The following is a 22,022-nucleotide window of genomic DNA, read 5'->3' as shown; positions in this document are numbered from 1 at the left end:
CATGAGCATTACATTCTCCACCGGCAATGGGAAGGCCTCTTGTCATGGGAGGGGGCAGATTAAGGCCAGATACATCCTCAGATAATTATCCTAAGCAGGACCCCCCCCCCCAAATCTTCCAGCTGCTTTCCGGTTTGATAATTTTGTTCTAGCGGTCCAGGTTCGGAGCCTGGGAGTCACACTCCAGTCAAACCTTTCCGTTTCGCGCTCGAATTCAAACTGTTGTAAAAAGTGCCTTTCTAAAACTGAGATTTCTGTACAAACCAAAGCCTGCCCTCAGTTTGACAGATCTTAGAATGATTTTGCAGTTATTAATCTGGTCACAGCCTGAGTATTCTAATACTATTTACTTTCGGTTTCCTATGTCATTTTTAAGACCTTTGCAAATCATTCCTGTCTTTTTTTCTAGGGCAAAAGATCAGTACAGTTCATAGCTTTCAGAAGCTACCAGCATCCTCACCCAGGGAAGGGACTACATTTAACCTGCCTAGGGAGGTTTTTATTTGGGGAAGAGAGATTCTTATTTTGTAAGTTTCTGACTTTCAACAGTTGCGCACCCTCCCAAGTTTGCATATTGTCGTAGGCTTGGTGAGTGGGCCCTGAGGATGTTGACTGACAGCCACAGGCACCGCACCGAATCCAGAGGAATAGATGTGATCAAGCAGGCGAGGTTGAAGCAGGCGGTGTTCATGCAGAGGTGGAGGTCAGGCAAGACCAGAGTCATGGACAAAACCAGGAAACAGGAACTGGAACAACTACTAGTGCAAGAACAAGGGAAGGGTACTTGTGGCTCAGGAGCCGGCCCAGAGGCCTGGTTTTCCTTTATCTTGCAGCAGTGGTGACATCATCAGCCCATGCCACCAGGAACCAGAGGTGCTAGGTCTATAAAACCAGCGAGTTCCTGCAGGGCCTACTCAGAACAGATGGATACTGTGAAGGGGCAGGATGCCTGACGCCCTGCCCAGCGACCCCACAGATTACAGGAAATGATCAGCGCACGTCAGAGGATGGAAATGATCAGCGCACGTCACAGGATGGAAATGATCGGCGCACGTCACAGGATGGAAATGATCGGTGCATGTCACAGGATGGAAATGATCGGTGCATGTCACAGGATGGAAATGATCGGCGCACGTCACAGGATGGAAATGATCGGTGCATGTCACAGGATAGAAATGATCAGTGAAACATAGAAACATAGAAATGACGGCAGAAGAAGACCGAATGGCCCATCCAGTCTGCCCAGCAAGCTAGTGCACGTCAGAGGATGGAAATGATCAGTGCATGTCACAGGATGGAAATGATCAGTGCACGTCAGAGGATGGAAATGATCAATGCACGTCACAGGATGGAAATGATCAGCGCACGTCACAGGATAGGAAATGATCAGCGCACGTCAGAGGATGGAAATGATCAGCGCACGTCACAGGATGGAAATGATCAGCGCACGTCACAGGATGGAAATGATCAGCGCACGTCACAGGATGGAAATGGTCTGCGCACTTTCTCATTCTGGATATTTCAGTCCATTCAGGCTCAAATTGCATCAAGGAAAACCACCAAAGACAAAAGAACTTTTAAATAAATCTCCTGCCTATCTGCCATATGAAGCAATTTCTGTGCCAGATGGCAGAAACTCATGCTGGCGCTTAAGACCAGCAAAATTAAATGGATTTCAGTACTTAATTGATTTTAGTGTAAAACTGCTTTCTGTGAAGCTCTTTTTTTTTTATTATTGGGTCCTGGTTGAAAATAACACGGCCATTGTAGAAGAACAGGACGGAGAGATCAGCCTGGGGAACCCGAAGGGCTCCTTCTCCTGTTCCACAACCTTATTTAAAATGACCATTGTGCCGTGCAGTCCGTGCCTCCGAGGGAAAGCTGACGCGTAGAGCAGTGCTCGTCACGTGCACCCAGGTTTGCAGGACACCCCTAATGAATATGCACGAGACAGGTTCACTGATGTCGCTACTACGTTTACACCTGACATGAGATAAGGATTGAGCCCTGGTCATTTAATTGCTTGTCATGTTCACTATAGGGTGGATTTTCAAAAGGCCACGCACGTAAAGGCCGGTGCGTGCATAAGCCCGGGCCTTCCGGAAAGGAGCAGGCCGAGGGGCGTTTTCTGGATGGGGCGGGGCTGTTCGGGGGGTGGGGCGGGGCTAGAGGCACCCGGTTAAGCGGCCTTTTGCCGCTGCGCCGGGGGATCGGGCGGCCGGCACGCGCAACTTGCTCCTGCTCCTTTGCAGGAGCAAAAGGTTAGTTAAAAAAAATTAGGAGTAGCTAGGATAGGGATAGGGGGAAGGTAGGATAGGGGAAGGGGAAGGGAGGTTAGAGTCGGGCGGTTGAGAAGGTCCCCGCCAGTCCGCTCTTTAATTGGAGCGGACTGGCGGGGAACTGGGGAAGGCCCCCGATGCGTCGCCGCGTCTATTTGCAAAATTAAACACCCCCCCCCCCTTGCGTGCGCCAACCTGGAATTTTACAACATGCGCGCGTGTTATAAAATCGCTCGTCCATGTGCGCGCGCCGGGCAGAGCACGCACGTGGACCCGCGTGCCTACTTTTAGAAAATCTACCCCATGTGCGTTTTTATGTAACCCACCCCTGACAATGGAGGTCGCTGGCTATAAATGTAAATAAATAAATACTCGATTATTGCTTCAGCAGTACTCAAAGCTATCTCATGCATATTCATTCAGGAGAGGAGGAGGAGCTTAGTGCAGGAGCACACTGGGGGAAAGCTCGCCCTGCTGCCCGCAGCCTCAGCAAGCTCCTCCTCCCTGGGCTCTTGCTGGATCCTATTGGACGGTGCCCCACATCCCGGCCCCCTGTCCCCAGGGCAACCAGACAACACCGGGGAAGACCGGAGGGGAGGAGCAGGAGCAGGGAAGCAGCCAAGCAGCAGCGAATGGCAGAAAGGAGCCTCTGCTGCAGCCCCTCCCCACCCGCTGCCTGGAGTACAGGGCTCGTCTCTGCTGTGCTCTGCGCTGCTTGCATGGAGAAGTCACTGGCCCGGGCCTTACAGGTCTGTGCTGCAGGGACCTGGGACTCAGCTGGCAGCAGGAGTCAGCCGGAGCTCCAGTCAGGCCAGAATGATCTGTGGGAAGAGAAGGGAAAGGGGTGAATGCTGAAAGGGGGAGCCGCGGAGGGATGTGAATGTTTGAGGGAGGAGGCACAGGACACCCACACAATATTAGGCACCCCTGCTCCTGCTGTCTGGGGAGAGGGAAAGGATTGGGCTATATCAGGGGAGGGGATAAAGGGGAGGGAGAGGGCAGAGAGCGAGAAGGGATCAGCTACGAGAAAGAAGTGGGGAAACACTAGGAGGGGACCTGTGACTAAGAGAAAGGAAGACGGGAGGGAGGACCCTGGATAAGGGGCAGGAAAGAGGACCCAGGATAGAGAAACAGAGAGAGCCAGGTACTGGGAAGTTACAGAAATGGCTCAGGAATAGGGGGGGAGAGATCTGGGAATGAGGGTCAATCAGGGAGAAGGAGAAAGAAGGAAGAGAGGACTAGACCAGAGGGAGAAGGAACGGGTGAGAGGTGCAGGTATTGGATGGACAGAGAGAGAGAGAGGACCTGTAATGGGACAGAAAGAGAACAGGAAAAGGAGAGGGGGGAGGTGTGAGAGAGAAGACTTTGGATATGTTGGTGGGGATAATGGAGGAGAAAGAGAAGGAGGAAAGAGCAGAAAGACGGAAGGAAGAGAAAGTATTAAAATATCCACTTGGGAGGAAAGAAGACGCCAGAGAGAGAAGGAAAAGCAAAAAAGGAACAGAGAGAAGATGAGTGAAAGAGAAAAGAAGACAACGAGCCAGAAAACCAAGCCAAGAGCAGCAAAGTGTCAAACTTGTACCTGGTTGTGAGCTAGTGATTCTCACATGGAACGAGGGTATATATAAGACTCAAATAAATAATAAATAAATACAAGTGTCAAACCTGTACCCGGTTGTGAACTAGTGATTCTCACATGGAACGAGGGTATATATATAAGACTCAAATAAATAATAAATAAATTCAAGTGTCAAACCTGTACCCGGTTGTGAACTAGTGATTCTCACATGGAACGAGGGTATATATAAGACTCAAATAAATAATAAATAAATACAAGTGTCAAACCTGTACCCGGTTGTGAACTAGTGATTCTCACATGGAACGAGGGTATATATAAGACTCAAATAAATAATAAATAAATACAAGTGTCAAACCTGTACCCGGTTGTGAACTAGTGATTCTCACATGGAACGAGGGTATATATAAGACTCAAATAAATAATAAATAAATACAAGTGTCAAACCTGTACCCGGTTGTGAACTAGTGATTCTCACATGGAACGAGGGTATATGTAAGACTCAAATAAATAATAAATAAATAAAAGTGTCAAACCTGTACCCGGTTGTGAACTAGTGATTCTCACATGGAACGAGGGTATTTGTAAGACTCAAATAAATAATAAATAAATAAAAGTGTCAAACCTGTACCCAGTTGTGAACTAATGATTCTCACATGGAACGAGGGTATATATAAGACTCAAATAAATAATAAATAAATACAAGTGTCAAACCTGTACCCGGTTGTGAACTAGTGATTCTCACATGGAACGAGGGTATATATAAGACTCAAATAAATAATAAATAAATACAAGTGTCAAACCTGTACCCGGTTGTGAGCTAGTGATTCTCACATAGAACGAGGGTATATATAAGACTCAAATAAATAATAAATAAATAAAAGTGTCAAACCTGTACCCGGTTGTGAACTAGTGATTCTCACATAGAACGAGGGTATATGTAAGACTCAAATAAATAAATAATAAATAAAAGTGTCAAACCTGTACCCGGTTGTGAGCTAGTGATTCTCACATGGAACGAGGGTATATATAAGACTCAAATAAATAATAAATAAATAAAAGTGTCAAACCTGTACATGGTTGTGAGCTAGTGATTCTCACATGGAACGAGGGTATATATAAGACTCAAATAAATAAATAATAAATAAAAGTGTCAAACCTGTACCCGGTTGTGAACTAGTGATTCTCACATAGAACGAGGGTATATGTAAGACTCAAATAAATAAATAATAAATAAAAGTGTCAAACCTGTACCCGGTTGTGAACTAGTGATTCTCACATGGAACGAGGGTATATATAAGACTCAAATAAATAATAAATAAATACAAGTGTCAAACCTGTACCCGGTTGTGAGCTAGTGATTCTCACATGGAACGAGGGTATATATAAGACTCAAATAAATAATAAATAAATACAAGTGTCAAACCTGTACGCGGTTGTGAACTAGTGATTCTCACATAGAACGAGGGTATATGTAAGACTCAAATAAATAATAAATAAAAGTGTCAAACCTGTACCCGGTTGTGAGCTAGTGATTCTCACATGGAACGAGGGTATATATAAGATTCAAATAAATAATAAATAAATACAAGTGTCAAACCTGTACCCGGTTGTGAACTAGTGATTCTCACATGGAACGAGGGTATATATAAGACTCAAATAAATAATAAATAAATAAAAGTGTCAAACCTGTACACGGTTGTGAACTAGTGATTCTCACATGGAACGAGGGTATATATAAGACTCAAATAAATAATAAATAAATACAAGTGTCAAACCTGTACACGGTTGTGAACTAGTGATTCTCACATGGAACGAGGGTATATATAAGACTCAAATAAATAATAAATAAATACAAGTGTCAAACCTGTACACGGTTGTGAACTAGTGATTCTCACATGGAACGAGGGTATATATAAGACTCAAATAAATAATAAATAAATAAAAGTGTCAAACCTGTACCCGGTTGTGAACTAGTGATTCTCACAAGGAACGAGGGTATATATAAGACTCAAATAAATAATAAATAAATACAAGTGTCAAACCTGTACCCGGTTGTGAACTAGTGATTCTTACATGAAACGAGGGTATATATAAGACTCAAATAAATAATAAATAAATAAAAGTGTCAAACCTGTACACGGTTGTGAACTAGTGATTCTCACATGGAACGAGGGTATATATAAGAGTCAAATAAATAATAAATAAATAAAAGTGTCAAACCTGTACACGGTTGTGAGCTAGTGATTCTCACATAGAACGAGGGTATATATAAGACTCAAATAAATAATAAATAAATAAAAGTGTCAAACCTGTACCCGGTTGTGAGCTAGTGATTCTCACATGGAACGAGGGTATATGTAAGACTCAAATAAATAATAAATAAATAAAAGTGTCAAACCTGTACCCGGTTGTGAACTAGTGATTCTCACATGGAACGAGGGTATATATAAGAGTCAAATAAATAATAAATAAATAAAAGTGTCAAACCTGTACACGGTTGTGAGCTAGTGATTCTCACATAGAACGAGGGTATATATAAGACTCAAATAAATAATAAATAAATAAAAGTGTCAAACCTGTACCCGGTTGTGAACTAGTGATTCTCACATAGAACGAGGGTATATATAAGAGTCAAATAAATAATAAATAAATAAAAGTGTCAAACCTGTACACGGTTGTGAGCTAGTGATTCTCACATAGAACGAGGGTATATATAAGACTCAAATAAATAATAAATAAATAAAAGTGTCAAACCTGTACCCGGTTGTGAGCTAGTGATTCTCACATGGAACGAGGGTATATGTAAGACTCAAATAAATAATAAATAAATAAAAGTGTCAAACCTGTACCCGGTTGTGAACTAGTGATTCTCACATGGAACGAGGGTATATATAAGACTCAAATAAATAATAAATAAATAAATAAAGGTTGGGAACTTGTTGCTGTGTGGAGGATGCTGATAATGCATGAGTGGGAAATATCCTGGGAAGCAGCTCAGAGTCCTGACCTCAACACGGCTCCCACATACAATTGAGATGTTGGGTGGAGCTGGATTTTCCTCAGCACTTTCCCACCGCATGGATGCTTTATACAGGGCCTAAACATATTCATGGTAACAGAACTTAAAGAATGTCCTTTTAGGTGTATTTTGAGAGTAGATTTAGTTAAAACGTTCCACTGGGACAGTCCAGTAGACTCCCTCTCCCCCATCCCCACCCCCCAGAATGAACTGCTCACTCACTCCAAGCACTAGAGAGGACAAGTGGCCCAGATTCTCCCACCAGAAATCCAGCAGTCCTGTCCTCCCTCCTGTTTGGCACGGGCGGGAGAAGAGCAACCCTTCTTACCTGGGTGTGCAGCCTCTGCCAGCTTCAATCTGATATTTGTGCCGCTGTAATCTCTTCGGTCTGGTGTGCCACGAGGACTGAGCAAACCTGAAAGTGTGGCAGGAAATTTAGAAAAGGGTTGAGAAGCGCCGATGTAATGGTTAGAGCAGCGGGCCGTAAACAAGAAAAGCCAGGGTTCACCTCCTACTCACGCTCCTTGTAACCTTGGGCAAGTCACTTCGCTCTCCATTGGCCCAGGTACAAACTCAAATTTTCAAAAGTTGTGCGAGTGAAAATGAGGGCTTAACGCGTGTAAAATAGCGAGTATGTGCGTAGATGCTGTTTTAGAAACCCCAACATACACGTGTAAATCAGGGGCCAACATTTATGGAAGTAAGTTTCTATTTTATAAGCCATTTACATATGTAAATTTGCCAGCTTACTTGCGGAAATTTAGTCCTGCTCAATATCTGGAGTAAGGGATCAGAAACGACTTAAATTGTAATAATGACTGGGTGGGGAGTTTGGATAAAATGGGAGGACCTCAGGCTGAACAGCCACAAGGATCCAGACAACCTGCAGATGGACTGGGCGAACTGGTAGACCAATTGGTAAAACTGGTAATTTCATTGCCATGAGCATTTTAGAAAATCTCCCGACTTAAACATGTAAAACCTGACTAATGGAGTTAAATGTGTCTAATTTGTATCTGTAAAATCTACTTGCATAGCCCCTTAAAACTGGAAGTAAAAATATGTGTATATACCAGTTGTGCACACTTATCTGGATAAAATCCTACTAATAGGGATAAGTAGCGACTCTGTTGCTACTTATCCAGATAAATTCTGGGTTATCCAAATAAGTAGCAGCACTTATCCAGATAAATTCCAATTTATCCAGCTATGTAATGAATCAACCTTAAAAGCTATGTGGCGGATTTTCAAAGAGTTACGCGCATAGAGGTAGATCTTTAAAAAGTATGCATGCGCGTACTTTTGTTCGCGCAACCGGCGCAAACAAAAGTAAGCCGGATTTTATAAGAATCGCGCGTAGCCGCACGTATCTTGTAAAATCCGGGGTCGGCGCGCGCAAGGCTGCGCCAAATCGGCAGCCGAAATCAGAGCGGCCTTGGAGGGAACTTTCCTTCCGCGTCCCCCCACCTTCCCCTCCCTTCCCCTATCTAACCCACCCCCCAGCCCTACCTAAATCCCCCCCCCCAGCTTTGCTGTACAATTACACCTGCTTGAGGCAGGTGTAACTTGTGCGCGCCACCTCGGCATCTCCCGGCACAGGCCACAGTGCCGGGGGACTCGGGACCACCCTCCCGGCCCACCCTTGAACCGTCACCACGCCCCCGGACCCGCCACGCACCGCCCCCTGACCCCAGACATGCCCCCGGACACACCCCTGGCCGGCGGACATGCCCCCTCCCGCCCCTTTTACAAAGCCCCGGGACTTACGCACGTCCCGGGGCTTTGCGCGCACCGGCAGCCTATGCAAAATAGGCTGCCGGTGCGCGACTGCCCTGCGCGCATAAATCCAGGAGGATTTACGCTCGCAGGGCTTTTAAGATCTACCCCACAAGTTACGCGTGTAACCCCGAGGATCTGCTCCTGCATGTGCCAAGCCTATTTTGACACGTGCAAGCCCCAGGATGAGCGTATGTCCCGGGGCTTGAAAAAGGGGGCGGGACAGGGGTGGGGGCGGGGCTAGAGCCTCCAGGCACAGCGGCCATTTGCAACTGTGCCCGGGATTGCGAGCCACAGCCGTCGGGCGGTGCGCGCATCCTACGCCTGCCTGGAGGCAGGCGCAACTTACAAGACAAAGGTTGGGGGGGGGTTTAGGTAGGGCTGGGGGGTGGGTTAGGTAGGGGAAGGGAGGGGAAGGTGGGGGGGGCGGAGGGAACAGGGAAAGCCATCAGGGCTCCCCTAGGGCTCGGCGCGCACAAGGTGCACAAGTGTGCACTCCCCTTGCGCGCACCGACCCCGGATTTTATAACAAGCGCGCGGCTGCGCGCACATGTTATAAAATCGGGCACAAGTTTTAAATTCTGGCCCTATGTGACTTAGCTGCATAAGTAGCACTTTTTAGACTTATCCACCTATCTTACTTAAGCAGATAAATGTTTTATTTATTTATTATTTATTTAAAGTCTTTTATATACCGGAGTTAGTAGGGACATCACACCGGTTTACATTTGAACAGCAGGGAAAGTACATTTTAACAGGGAGGGGGATAACAACAGTGCAGCGTGGAAGATAGATTAAAAGAACCTGGAGATCCTTGGCAGAAGGGTAGTGGGATCTTAGTATATCGGTGCTTAAATAGCACTTTTTCAGACTTCTCTGGCTAGCATACTTAAGTCTGAAAAGCGCTACTTAGACAGATAAGTTGTAGCTTGCCTGGTGCATGCTTTTTACATGTGCACTTATGTTTAAGCACATATTTGCATGTATTTTATAACCTGCGCATATCATATACCTGCAGGCTATAAAATACAGAAGTACATAAGAACATAAGAACATGCCATACTGGGTCAGACCAAGGGTCCATCAAGCCCAGCATCCTGTTTCCAACAGTGGCCAATCCAGGCCATAAGAACCTGGCAAGTACCCAAACATTAAAGAGATCCCCTGCTACTGATGCTGGTAATAAGCAGTGGCTGTTCCTTGATTAATAGCCGTATATTGGTGCGTGCCCATAATCACGCATATATCAGCACATGCACATGTGATTTACATTTATCCTCTCTGGGGCACAGTTACTAAAGGTTTTATCCCATTTTGTGTCTGTGAGAAGCTTTCATAGTAAATTGGGCATTTAGGTTGTGAGCCCTCTGGGACTAAGGAAATATCCAGTACCTGAATGTAATCCGCTTTGAAGTTTATGAAAGGAAAAATGTAAATTTAAAAAAGACCCTTACGTATGTGCATATGTTGTAAGTTTTTAAAATACCATATAAAATAGCATATGCAAGTATACCAGTGTGATATGTATATTATACAGGAACATCTGTATATAAAAATAATAAATAAATAAAATATATATGGTATTTACACAGTATGGGCCAGATTTTCAAACCTATGCGCGGGCGTAGATTTGGGCGCGCAACCCGGCGAGCACAAATCTACGCTTGATTTTATAACATGCGCGCGCGGCCGCACGCATGTTATAAAATCCAGGGTCGGCGCGCACAAGGGGGTGTACACTTGTGCACCTTGCGCGTGCCGAGCCCTAAGGGATGGCCTTCCCCGTTCCCTCCGAGGCCACTCCGAAATTGGAGCGGCCTCGGAGGGAACTTTCCTTTTGCCCCCCCCCCCCACCTTCCCCTCCCTTCCCCTATCTAACCCGCCCCCCAGCCCTACCTAAATCCCCCCCCCCACCTTTATTATTTAAGTTGCACCTGCCTCCAGGCAGACGTAGGTTGCGCGCACCGGCCGAGTGCCAGCATGTTATCCCTTAGCCTAACGGGCCTTCGGAGGCCTCAGGCCCCGCCCCTGCCCCGCCCCGGACCTCCCACGCCCTGCCCCTTTTCCAAGCCCTGGGACATACACACGCCCCGGGGCTTGCACGCGTTGCCAAGCCGATGCAAAATCGGCTCGGCGCACATAGGAGGGGTTTAAAAGGGTTATACGCATATATTACCCACGTAACCCTTTTAAAATCCGCCCCATATGTTGAATTTTGTGTGCATAACCTTTGAAAATTCACCTTTAAATAATTCTTTGCTTCTGTGTTCACTGAAGAGGATGTTGGTGAGATACCCTTGCTGGATACTGTATTCAATGATGATGATTCAGAAGAATAAAAAAAAATCACAGTGAAGATGGAAGATGTAATAAGACAGATTGACAAACTGAAGAGCAGAAAATCACCTGGATCAGATGGTATACATCCCACAGTTCTGAGGAAACTCTGTAATGAGATTGCAGATTTATTACTAGTGTAACCTATCAAAATCATCCTTTTTTCCCCAAGATTGGAGGGTAGCCAATGTAACCCTGATTTTTAAAAAGGCCTCCAGAGCTGATCCAATAAACTATAGACTGTTAAGTCTGACTTCAGTGCCCTGAAAAATAGTAGAAACTATTCTAAAGATCAAAATCACAGAGCATATAGAAAGACATGGTTTAATGGGACACAGGCAGTATGGATTCACGCAAGAGAAGTCTTGCCTCACAAATCTACATTTTTATGAAGGTGTTAATAAACATGTGGATAAAGGTGAACCGGTAAATGTAGTTAGTGTATTTGGATTTTCAAATTCTCATGAGGGATTTTCAAAATCCCTCATGAGAGGCTTCTACGAAAACTATAAAGTCATGGGATAGGAGGCGATGTCCTTTTATGGATTACAAACTGATTAAAAGACAGGAAACAGAGAGTAGGATTAAATGGTCAATTTTCTCAGTGGAAAAGGGTAAACAGTGGAGTGCCTCAGGGATCTGTACTTGGACCAGTGCTTTTTAATATATATATAAATGATCTGGAAAGGGATACAATGATTGGTGGAGTATGAGAAGGACCTGTTCCCCATCCACGGGTTGCGATGTTTGTTCAACTGCAGAGCTTCCTACCGACATGGGGAAGGTAGAATGTGGATAGTGGAGGTGGGATATGTTAGCATGTGTGTGTGTGTGTGTGTGTGTGAGGGGGGGGGGTGTCACTAAGGAGAGCCCCAATGTGGCATTCAGGTAGGACAATTGTGACTGGATACCTACAGAGATATACATTCCATTATTAGTATCACCTTTATACATGTCTTGCCAATGTTATGTAAGACCAGAGTGAAATAGTTGGCAAGGTTGACAAGGGATGACTTAAATCAATATGAATATTCACAAGTAAAATAAAGGCACATGTCCTATGGGACATGACATAGATTTAACTGTGGCCCCAATGGCAGAGGAAACCTAAGGCCTCCTTTTAAAAGGGAGAGGTTTGGCCCTGTCTCATGTTTCTTGTTACTCCCTAAAGCTACGTGGTCTATGGAAAGGGATTTCCTCTCGGGCTGGACTGCCCAGCTTTCTCCCTCATGAAAAGGGGTACAATCGCAGTACCCCGAAGTGCTACCCACTTCAGACATCAGTAGAATACACTGATGCATGCCAGTATGGAAGTCGTCTTAACAGCCTCAGTGCACACTCAACTTTCTAATCCTATTTCCTTCTATATATTGAGGACCTGAAGAAGAAGGACCAGGAACTGTGCCAGAAATGACGAAGGTGGCTGGATCAGCTGAGAGCCAGATGGGATGGGGCCGGGGCTACGTTCATGATATGACCATCAGGGAGATTTTCACAAGGTTTGTCTATGTCTTGCTTCTATTATCAACCACACTATAGGCCGACTGCTCAGCAGAACCCTGTATCTGCCTTCAGCTTAACTAACCCTCACACAAACATACTTACACCATGGCAATCATCTGGGTCAAGGGCAGCACCGTCATGAAGCATTACTTGGAAGACCTAGCTGGACACCCTTCAGAGTGTTCCCACCCACACCTACATTTATTCCCATTGAAAGTGTATGTCCCCATCCTATACAACTATGGCCCTAGAACCCTTACTATGTAGACCACAACCCAACACTCAACACCCTGACAGTGAGTCTAACTCTGTATCATATAGTACAATACCACTGAAAACAAACTTCTGTATATCAGTGAATCATCCTATGGCCTTGCCGCCATCTATATGACATGGGTGTCCCGTAGCTAGGACCATTTTCTTTTGCCTATATCTCGCCTAGAAAAGGAATGGCCTTTGCACATCACACCCCAGAGCACATGAGCACACTGAAAGATACCCATTTGCTATTCTCTTTTAGGTGAGAGCTCCTCATTGCCATTAGAGAAGGAAGAACAGAAAGAGAATGAAGACGGCAGCAAGATCCCAGCCCCTTCTGCACAGGCAGCTGATGCTGCTCCTTCCCCACGTCTTCCATCATCAGGGGAGCCTACGTTCTGAATTAATTATTTCTGTGCTAACTTTAAGTTATCTTCATACTAAGATATCCTGAATTCATCTCCCTGTTATATGTAACTTTCTCGTGTTTCGTATTTTTTCCCCTTGTTTGATGTAAACCGGTGTGATAAGACTTTTGTCCTGAACATCGGTACAGTAAAAAAAAGAAGTAAATAAATACGTTGGCTGTCCAGCTCCTCCGCCACCAACCAGCAGGCCCTGGGCCTAAAGAGGACATTATCCCTCTCCCATCCTGGTAGAGCCTCCTCCTTGTTCTGCCCAGGGATGTAGGGATAGTGAAACTCAGACTGGCCATCCCCACGCTACCTCTACCACCATCATCTACTGCCCTTCCAAGAGTTCCTGAGCCAGGCTTATAGTCTAGAGCAGTCCTCCAGGTGATGAGCCTGTGTCTCAGCAGGCGTTTGGGAGGGTATGCAGATGCTAGTGGAAGAGATGAGAGGGATCTGAGCTGACTTTAGGAGTCTGTTCCATATGGCGGGCTACCTCAGTGAGACACAAGAGGGTCTCATGGCCATGAGGATCCCACCACACCAATCAGACTCCTAAGTCTGCAGCAGCTGGCCTGCCTAGTCCTGCATGGCGCTGCCATCATGGTTTTTCCGATAATAGTTTGACTCCTCTTATCTACCCTTACAACATCATATGTAGTTGGTTTAATAGTTGTAACCTTGCACCCCTAAAACAGCTGCCAGTAAGGGAGACAACAAATCAATAGATATATTTCCACAGGTACCACTTTCTTCCCCATGGGGCAAGTGTAAGTTACCTTCATGCCCCACAGACCTCCAGTGTTACAGAAATTATTTACAATTTTTCAAATACAACAAAGATGGAAAGCCTACCAGCCGTAAAAGAGCACCCAGCCCATCCCTCTCCATGCTCACACTGCCTATCCTTACCGGTAAGGCCCTGTTGCTTGGCTGAAGTCTACAAGCTATCCAATATCTAAATATCAGAGTTAGCCAGATAACTTATCTGGCTAACTCAGCTCCTCTCCAGAACACCTTTCACTTATCTGGTCAAATTCTAGGCAGACAAATAGCTATCAGCTTAGAATTTAGCTGGATAAGTGGCCAACTTTCCATTTGAATTTTCAATATCCGGCTAAATGCATTTGAATATGGACCTCACAGAGGTGGCAGATTCCAGCCATGACCCATAGATGTGCCTGGAAGGTGCTGATGGTGAAAAGTGCCAGGGTGATAGTGACCTTGACGTGTACAGGCAAGGTGTGGCCCCTTCACGTGGCAGGCTTCAGGTCCTGCTGTAGCTTCTGGCGTGGATACACTATGGTTTCCTTGTTGAACCTGAACCCGTGCATGACTTGCTCCTCGGACAGATTCCAAAATTCTGCCCTAGTCCCGTAGATTCTCTGTAAGGGGTACCTCCTCCTCCTCCTCTGCTCTCTCCCCCTCCTTAGCCGTAGGGCTATTAGAGTCAATTTAAAAAGGAACTCTCCACCGCTGATCCACACCCTCCACTATATCTCAGTAACACACACTCCTACCCCACTATATAGCGCTGTATGTACCACTTCCCCCCAGTCTGTCCCAGGTAAACTCATTCCCACCCTGTACTGGTCCTGTGTCCACTCACCAGGTGAAGCCAAGCCCCCCCAAACGCCGTCAGAAACCTACATGAATGTTTGTGCTTGTGTGCATAAATGAACTCATGCAAGCTGGATAATGTTCACTCGTACGTGGCCTTTAAAATGTCTCATTACGCGCGTACATGCCAATCCCACCCCTTTCTTAGTGTGTGTACATTTACTCCTGCACATGAGTATGCACACATATGTGACTCCTTTTTACAATACCCACTACGCGTGATGGGGCCATAGGCACAGGTTTCTTTGTGCCCGGAAGTTCACCATAAGCCTTTCTGCCCTTTGGAAATTAAGCTAAAAATGAGGTCCAAGGCCGTGAACGTGTGATGTCTCTGGGAGTGCCAGGACAAAATGAGACTCTGCCAGTGGCAGTGGGGAGGCAGTGAAACACTGGGTGCCCTGGGAAGAGCCGCTGCCGGTGCCCCTGGACGAGCCCAGGACCGGTGTGGAGTTCCAGTGCCATAGAGTCAGGGTCAGTGGGGATTAAATGCACCGCTCAGGATCTGACCCAGATGTGGAGGTTGGTGTGGCAGCATTTAATCTGCACGCGGTAACTTCTGAAGGGCAGGGAGCAAGCTGGTGTCCCGTGGCATTCGACAAATCTGGCACCTCTGGCTTAAAGGAATCAAATCAGAGAACTAGAAATACGGCTCTGTACATTAAAAGAAATAATTTCCCACTCTCCCAAAGGGATCTCTTAATTCTTATTTACATGAGAGTGCGACGCAGTACTCTCCGCGCACAAGCAATATTCTTGCGCGACCTCCGAGGATGCTGCATTCAGAATCCTGCTCTTGGTTTCTAGTGAGTTCTGCCTCCCTCAGCCCACGGGTTAAGCAGAGCATTATATGTGCCCCCATTTTAACAACAAGCAAGCAATTCCCAGATAAGCAGGTGAGGGGATTTGTAATAACTGTTGCCTCCAAAGCTACCCAGGTTTGATACATTCAATTAATTCCAAACATTAACGGGGAAGACAATCCGACCTCATTATTGTAGCTTTGTGAGAACAGAGGAATAAACTTTCTAGCACTAACTGCGTGGAGGTCTATGAAGAGCCCACTCCGCAAGGCGCAAAGTGTGATCCGTGCAGAAAACACCGAGCACCTTTCCGAGTGGGATCTCCATGTCGCCTCTTTCCTGGTAAGAGCTGCAAACCCTGGCTTCAGGAGGGCAGCCGCCAGCACAGGGTCCCTTCCCTGTGCTACGACCCAGCATTACTGTCAGGCTTTTGCAGAACTGCAGGCTGCGAGCCCTACCCAGCTGCACCTGCGTTGCTTGGCAGGGATACGGGGAGCGTGCACCTGTGGCACATTATTCACACAGCGAAGGCACAGGCCTGCGGCGTACGTCAATGCCCTTCCTCTAAGAAGAGGTGCGTCTGATGGGTTGTGTCTTGAAAAAAAGAGTCAGATAGTGTCTGGGCGGGCTCTCTGCATAATTCCCCAATAGCACAGGCTGCCAGTGCCCCTCGGCTCTGACCTGAAATACCCCACGCTAGGCCACTCCTGGAGAACTGCCAATGGCATTCTGCATTCAAGAATCAATTAGCTCATGTCGCCATAGTGATATTGTTTGATTGCTGAAGCACACTCTGCTCAAATGACTTCTGCACTGCTGGTTTTAATCATTAGTGCTAAACTCATAATTATTTGTGGATCCTCAGCCGGCTCTAAAAGGCCTCTGTCGTGTATGGGCCGAGCTTAAGGCTGAAGATGAAAGTGAAAGGACAATCTGCAATGCAAACTTTTGCGCTGTCCCCCAGTAGGAGCCAGCTGCGGGCCCTGCTGAAGATTGAAAGGACCCCAGGCACAGAGGGGAGGCAAAGCAAGAAGAGAAGAAAGACAGACAGCATCGTTCCTAGGCAAGCCATTCTAGGGTGGAAGGACCCCTCCCAGGAAGCGACCTCGTGTCCTCTCACCCACCCTACGGCCAGATGCAGAGGGACGAGTCATATCTAGTGCTCCACGAGCCGTGGCGCTTTGCGGTTTCAGAACCACATTTCCCTCCCCTTCGTCTCCTGCGCACGTAAAGAGGAGTCGGAACCAAGACGGAGACGGTGGCAGTGGCCGTGGCACTGGTGCTGGTGGTGGCAGTGGCCGTGGCACTGGTGGTGGAGGTGACAGTGGCCGTGGCACTGGTGCTGGTGGTGGCCGTGGCACTGGTGGTGGAGGTGACAGTGGCCGTGGCACTGGTGCTGGTGGTGACAGTGGCCGTGGCACTGGTGGTGGAGGTAACAGTGGCCGTGGCACTGGTGCTGGTGGTGGCCACGGAGGTTTCAGACGTTCAGACGGGTGCATCTGCACATGGAAGGGGGCGGGCGGATCACGCTGGAAAAGGTTCAGAGTTCTGAAAGGCAGTTTGGAAATAAATGTAAGTAAATAGTTTCAAAGCAAGCTCATTAGCTGTACAAAAGCAATATTTCCCTTGTACTGTAGAACTGAGATGAATTGACGAAACAACGCCGCACTGGCTTCCCTAAATAAAGTTGGGGCAGTGGCCACGTATGTTAATGGAGCTATTTCACTGGTAATGTGACAGGGCGCCTATTGATCCTGCCAGTAATCCAGCCGGGTCTTCAGAGCACGATTCCGTTTGGAAAGCAAAGGGCCCCGGCCTCCACGCTCAATTACAACTTTCAGCAGGGCAGATCAATAACATTTAAATTGCTTATGGTAATCACAACTTCAAATCATTGCCATCAGCATAAGCAATCTGCTGACCCCAGCCGGCCCGAAATTGAAACTTGCAGTGGTGGTCACTTGCTTTGGCTTCATTCAGATTATTTTACAGGCAGGTGAGAGGGAATTAAAAAGCAGCCGCGCCTCCTCTCCAAATCCCCAAAGTGCTGCTAGGAAGTCACCTCAGGGTTCAGATTTTTGCTCTGCTTTAATGACTCTTCTGTATGAATAAGCAATTATATTTTCTATGAAAAGCGATGTCAGTGTAATTGAATTAGCCGTTCCAGCACTGCTGGGGCAAGCAAAAGCTTTGCTGGAGAAGAATTAAGTGACACTGGTTGTTCAAATTAATTTATAGAACTGAAAAATGTAACCAATTAAGCAGAAGTTCCTTTAAAAGATTTCTACAATTATACAGCACATTGTGCAAATGAGCCGGCTTCATAAGAGTTTGTTTTTGATTCATTGTGAAAAGCTGTGTGGCACAGCACACTGAAGATGTTAAATGCTTTTCTGGGAAAAAAAAGAAAAAAAAAAAAACACATTGAAAAAGAAATCAAAGCAGTCGGCACTCAGTCAGCTCCGGTACAAGAGACCGCCGAGACTAGGGCAAGAGAGAGCACGTTGAGACAAAAAGCAAGCTGAGCAGGCCCACGAGACAGCACTAGCTCAGGGCAGTGGCCGACCAACATCTCGAGAAGAGAAAGAAATGGGAAAGGCTTCTTCCTAGGTGCACACAGTGCACTCTGTGCCACAGTAAACATTAAAACACCACTTCTACATCTCAGGCTCTGGTTTGCAAAATCTTCCACAACGACTCCAGCCCTGTGTGCCCTGTTGTAGCACCTCGGCCCGGGATGAGATGCACTCGCAGGCTGCCAGTTTCCTATCACTGAGAAGATTTTCCCAGCTTGACAAATAAAAAAAAAAAAAGCAATGCCGGGATCAGCCCGATTGGGCCGGGCCAAACAGTGCCTGGTCCCAGGACTAAGGCCTAAAAGGCACCATCTCCTCTGGCGGCTGTTCTGCAGTGCTTTAGAAGAGAGGGCTGTGAGCGAGCTGAGAATGAGGACTGGGGGAGGTGGTGAGGAATGGGGGGAGAGGAGGGGGCTGGAGAAGGACTGAGAGGCTGGGCAGTGCAGGATTCACTTCTGAAACTGCGGGTATTACAAAGTTTCGAGACAGCCCAAATAATCTGGGCAAGTTGTGTACAGTTTGAATATATATATTTATTTTTTTTTAGTTGCATGCTAGCATTAACAATCTAGAAAGCGGATGAAAAGTGGCACTCAGAAGATCAGGAATACCTAGGAGAACTGTGAACGCACCTTCCGAGCTTCCCAGGACAGGGAGTAGGATCTTCAATGTCCAGGAAACCCTGAGACAGCGGCAGCAGTGCAATAGAGCAACTCGTTTGTTCATGAGAGCGTGTTTATCAAACAGCTGCCATCTTCATATTTTATGCTAATAAAACACTTATATTGTTAAAATATTATCATAAGCTGGTTGCAATCAGGCATGAAACAGTCAAGCTTGTTTTATTTTCGTTTTTCTTTTGGCTTGGCTGGGCAGTTTCCCCATAATTTTTATTTATTTTATTTATTTTTAGATTTTTATATACCGGTGTTCCTATATGAAATAAAGATCACATCGGTTTACATTGAAACAGAACATGAAAATTGCCAAAAGGCATTACATAGAACAAGGTTATGAAACTTGGAACAGGGGACCAACTATGATCCTTCATTGAAAACTGCCCAGGGGCTGCCCCATTCTATGGTCCTTGGCTGGAGGGGCCAGGCCCTTCGCATTTTCTGGAACTCAGTATCTGGCCAATAGGCGGTGATGTAAAGCGACGGCCGGGATTGTGCATACAACCTCTCTAGCATTCCTGGCCCTGGCTGACCCCTGAGAGCTGAATTCAGCTTTCCCACGTGGCAGCAGAAAGCACTGACATGGAGCTAGCAGGGCGATGACTTCCATGATCCCACCAGAATGGGTCACCTTTGTGACCTATCCAACAGCTTGCATTCTCCCTACTGTGCAAGAACGGAAGAGATGAACCAACACTCAACAGCAGATCCGACTCACACTGGAAAAATGCAGCCTCTCGCCCCCAGTGGCAAAAACCCCCTCCATTTTACGGTACTGCTACCCGAGGAAAAGCGCAGAAAAATGTGTCAGAGCTTTCAACAGCCTTGGTTTGCAGTGACCAGAACGTTTAAATGATGTAATAAATGCACCGCGACTTTGTGAGAAGAAAAAGGGAAAAGGGAAGCTCCTGGATGCAGATTGTGTATGAAGAATGCACATCGGCCGTCCTGAGGGATGGGAGAGAAGTGAGAACTCTCTGCACTAATGTGGATTGCGCATGACGAATGACAAGGCAATAGTGCTGAGCACGGTGCCCATTCAGCCTCCTTACCTGAAGGACGTGAAGTGTGACGTAAACCCCCCGTCCATCCTGCTGGAATGTTTAGGGAACCACAGGCTGGAAATAGTTTCCAACGTCCTGAGTCCCCTCGCTCCCTCTCACGCGGTGACCATCCCAAGGGCTGCACAAGACTGAGAGCCCTCAGCTGCTCGGCACCCAAGATCTTTCACCCGTCCGCCAGGAGCGAAAGTACCTCGCTTTCCGCAAAAATAAAGGTCAAGGCAGGGCTATGCAAGCAGGCCTTCCCCCAGCCCCTCATTAGAACAGGAACGTTTCTCCGTATTAACTGCAGTGACCATGTTATACCTCTCCGAGTCTTAATTACTCTAATCCCACTTCAAGATCAAACCCGGTAAAAAGCGGAATATCAAATGTTTGTAACACATTTCATAACAAGCCAGGAATTAGCTGGAAAAAGGGAAACTACCTTCTGTAGAAATGAATTTCACAGAGAAGCGACTGCCAACTCATCCTCAGTTAAGAAAATTAACTTTTTAATTCAAATAAAATGGAAACAAATACAATTAAATGTTATTTTCTCCTCTGAAGATACACTTCATGTATTTTAATCAACTAATTTGTCAACTAGCAAAGTCAGATTAAGACAAATGCCTTCTTTTTAGCTGGGACCTGGAGGCATAGAGAGATCAAGAGGCTCACTCAAGGTCGCATCCCAAGATCACCCAGAATCCGCGGCAGAGGAAAGTGTTCATCTCCTATTGCAGGACTTCCCCAGAATCGCCTTCTCAGTTCTGCCCGGTTCATTAGGCTGCTCTTCCCGCCTTCCTCTGCAGAAGGCCCTGGAAAGCTCACATTCGCCACCTTTGCGGACTTTTCCTGTTGGGCCAGTTCATTGTCATTGACCTAAATGGAAAACATAAACCAAACAAAACCAACCAGTCTCCTGCAGGCCCAACATGGCTGCCAGCGCTCGGCACTGCAGTAATCGTGCGCAGCAGAAGTGTAACTTGCTTGTTGATTAATTAGAAGAGAAAATGTTAAACGCTGCCCGCACACTACAGCATGCGCACTCTTCGGGAGCTCAGACACCCATCCAGGCCCTCGCTGCACCGTCCTACGTGTAAAACAGCCACGGCCAGGGAGGAAGATCAATCTTCCAAGCAGCAGTAACCTCCTACGCCCACTCCTGTTTTCCAGTACAAATGACTTAATTACTTGTTCCTGGCTGGAGGGGGTTGGCTATTTGCAGGTCATTTTTTAAATGTAAATGGTATTAAGGATTTCATCCTAAGCAGTGAATACAAAAAAGGCCAGCCCTAGACAAAGATGAACAGCAAGCCCCAAAAATAAACACAACCTCCTAATGAAACATGAATGAAACCAGCCCACTGCAAACCCAACTGAATACTTAGTGAAATATGTTACCACAGTGTAATGGTGAAATGTCAAAGGGGGCTGCATGACCGTTTCACATAAAACACCGCCAAGCACCGCACGGCGGAGAAGGGCTAAGAGGTGCTCGTCAGAGGGAGCCGGTCCTCAGGACAGTGCCCAAGACCTCTGACCTGCAGATCTTTAAACTGCAATTTCAGAGCCCACTGTTCTGAAAGAAGCACAAATGCAAAGGATTAAATCCATAATTGATTCAGAAAAGTCACCAGCTAAGCTTTCCTAAATCAATTAAAACAGTTCTGGGCTGAAAGGTGCAGACTCGTTTTCAGAGGCGGAAGGACTGGCAGGTGCAGAAGAGGATATGGAGCCTTATGGGCTTCTCGGTGCATTTACAAGTCAGCTAACATGGGGAATGAGTCCCTTCTGATTCACTCTCCTGAATAAAGGCTTTCAGATTATCCACATAACTTATCGTCAGCACAGGGAGAGTGGCTAGGGCAACTTCTCATGAACCAGGCTGCATGTGAGGATAAATGTTTACGCCGGTTTATGTACCATTATCTGTGTATCCTATCCCCCACTTGCAAGATCATATTATTATCATGACTGAGGATACATTGGCTTTGAATTTTTATTAAAAAAAAACGAATTCCACTTGGAATACATGTGTTTGGACATTATGCTTCTCTTGTTGATATTCATGATCTTATTACATTGTTTATTATTCTTTTCAGTGTTGTTCAGTTCTTTGAATGCATTTCTTGTTATCTTATT

At 46.3% G+C, this 22,022-nt stretch overlaps 1 long non-coding RNA gene across 1 annotated transcript; it reads left to right on the top strand.

Annotated features, from left to right (window-relative positions):
- Positions 1-2,219: 2,219 nt before the first annotated feature.
- LOC115089590 lies at positions 2,220-13,269 on the top strand. The gene is made up of 4 exons (XR_003856182.1): positions 2,220-2,261; positions 10,931-11,071; positions 12,366-12,489; positions 13,014-13,269. It is a non-coding gene; the product is annotated as an uncharacterized LOC115089590 (long non-coding RNA).
- Positions 13,270-22,022: the final 8,753 nt, after the last annotated feature.

The sequence above is a fragment of the Rhinatrema bivittatum genome, chromosome 4, assembly GCF_901001135.1.
Source record: "Rhinatrema bivittatum chromosome 4, aRhiBiv1.1, whole genome shotgun sequence".
NCBI lineage: Eukaryota > Metazoa > Chordata > Amphibia > Gymnophiona > Rhinatrematidae > Rhinatrema > Rhinatrema bivittatum.
Note: the sequence above shows the minus strand (reverse complement) of the source record. Positions and strands in the feature narration are given on the sequence as shown.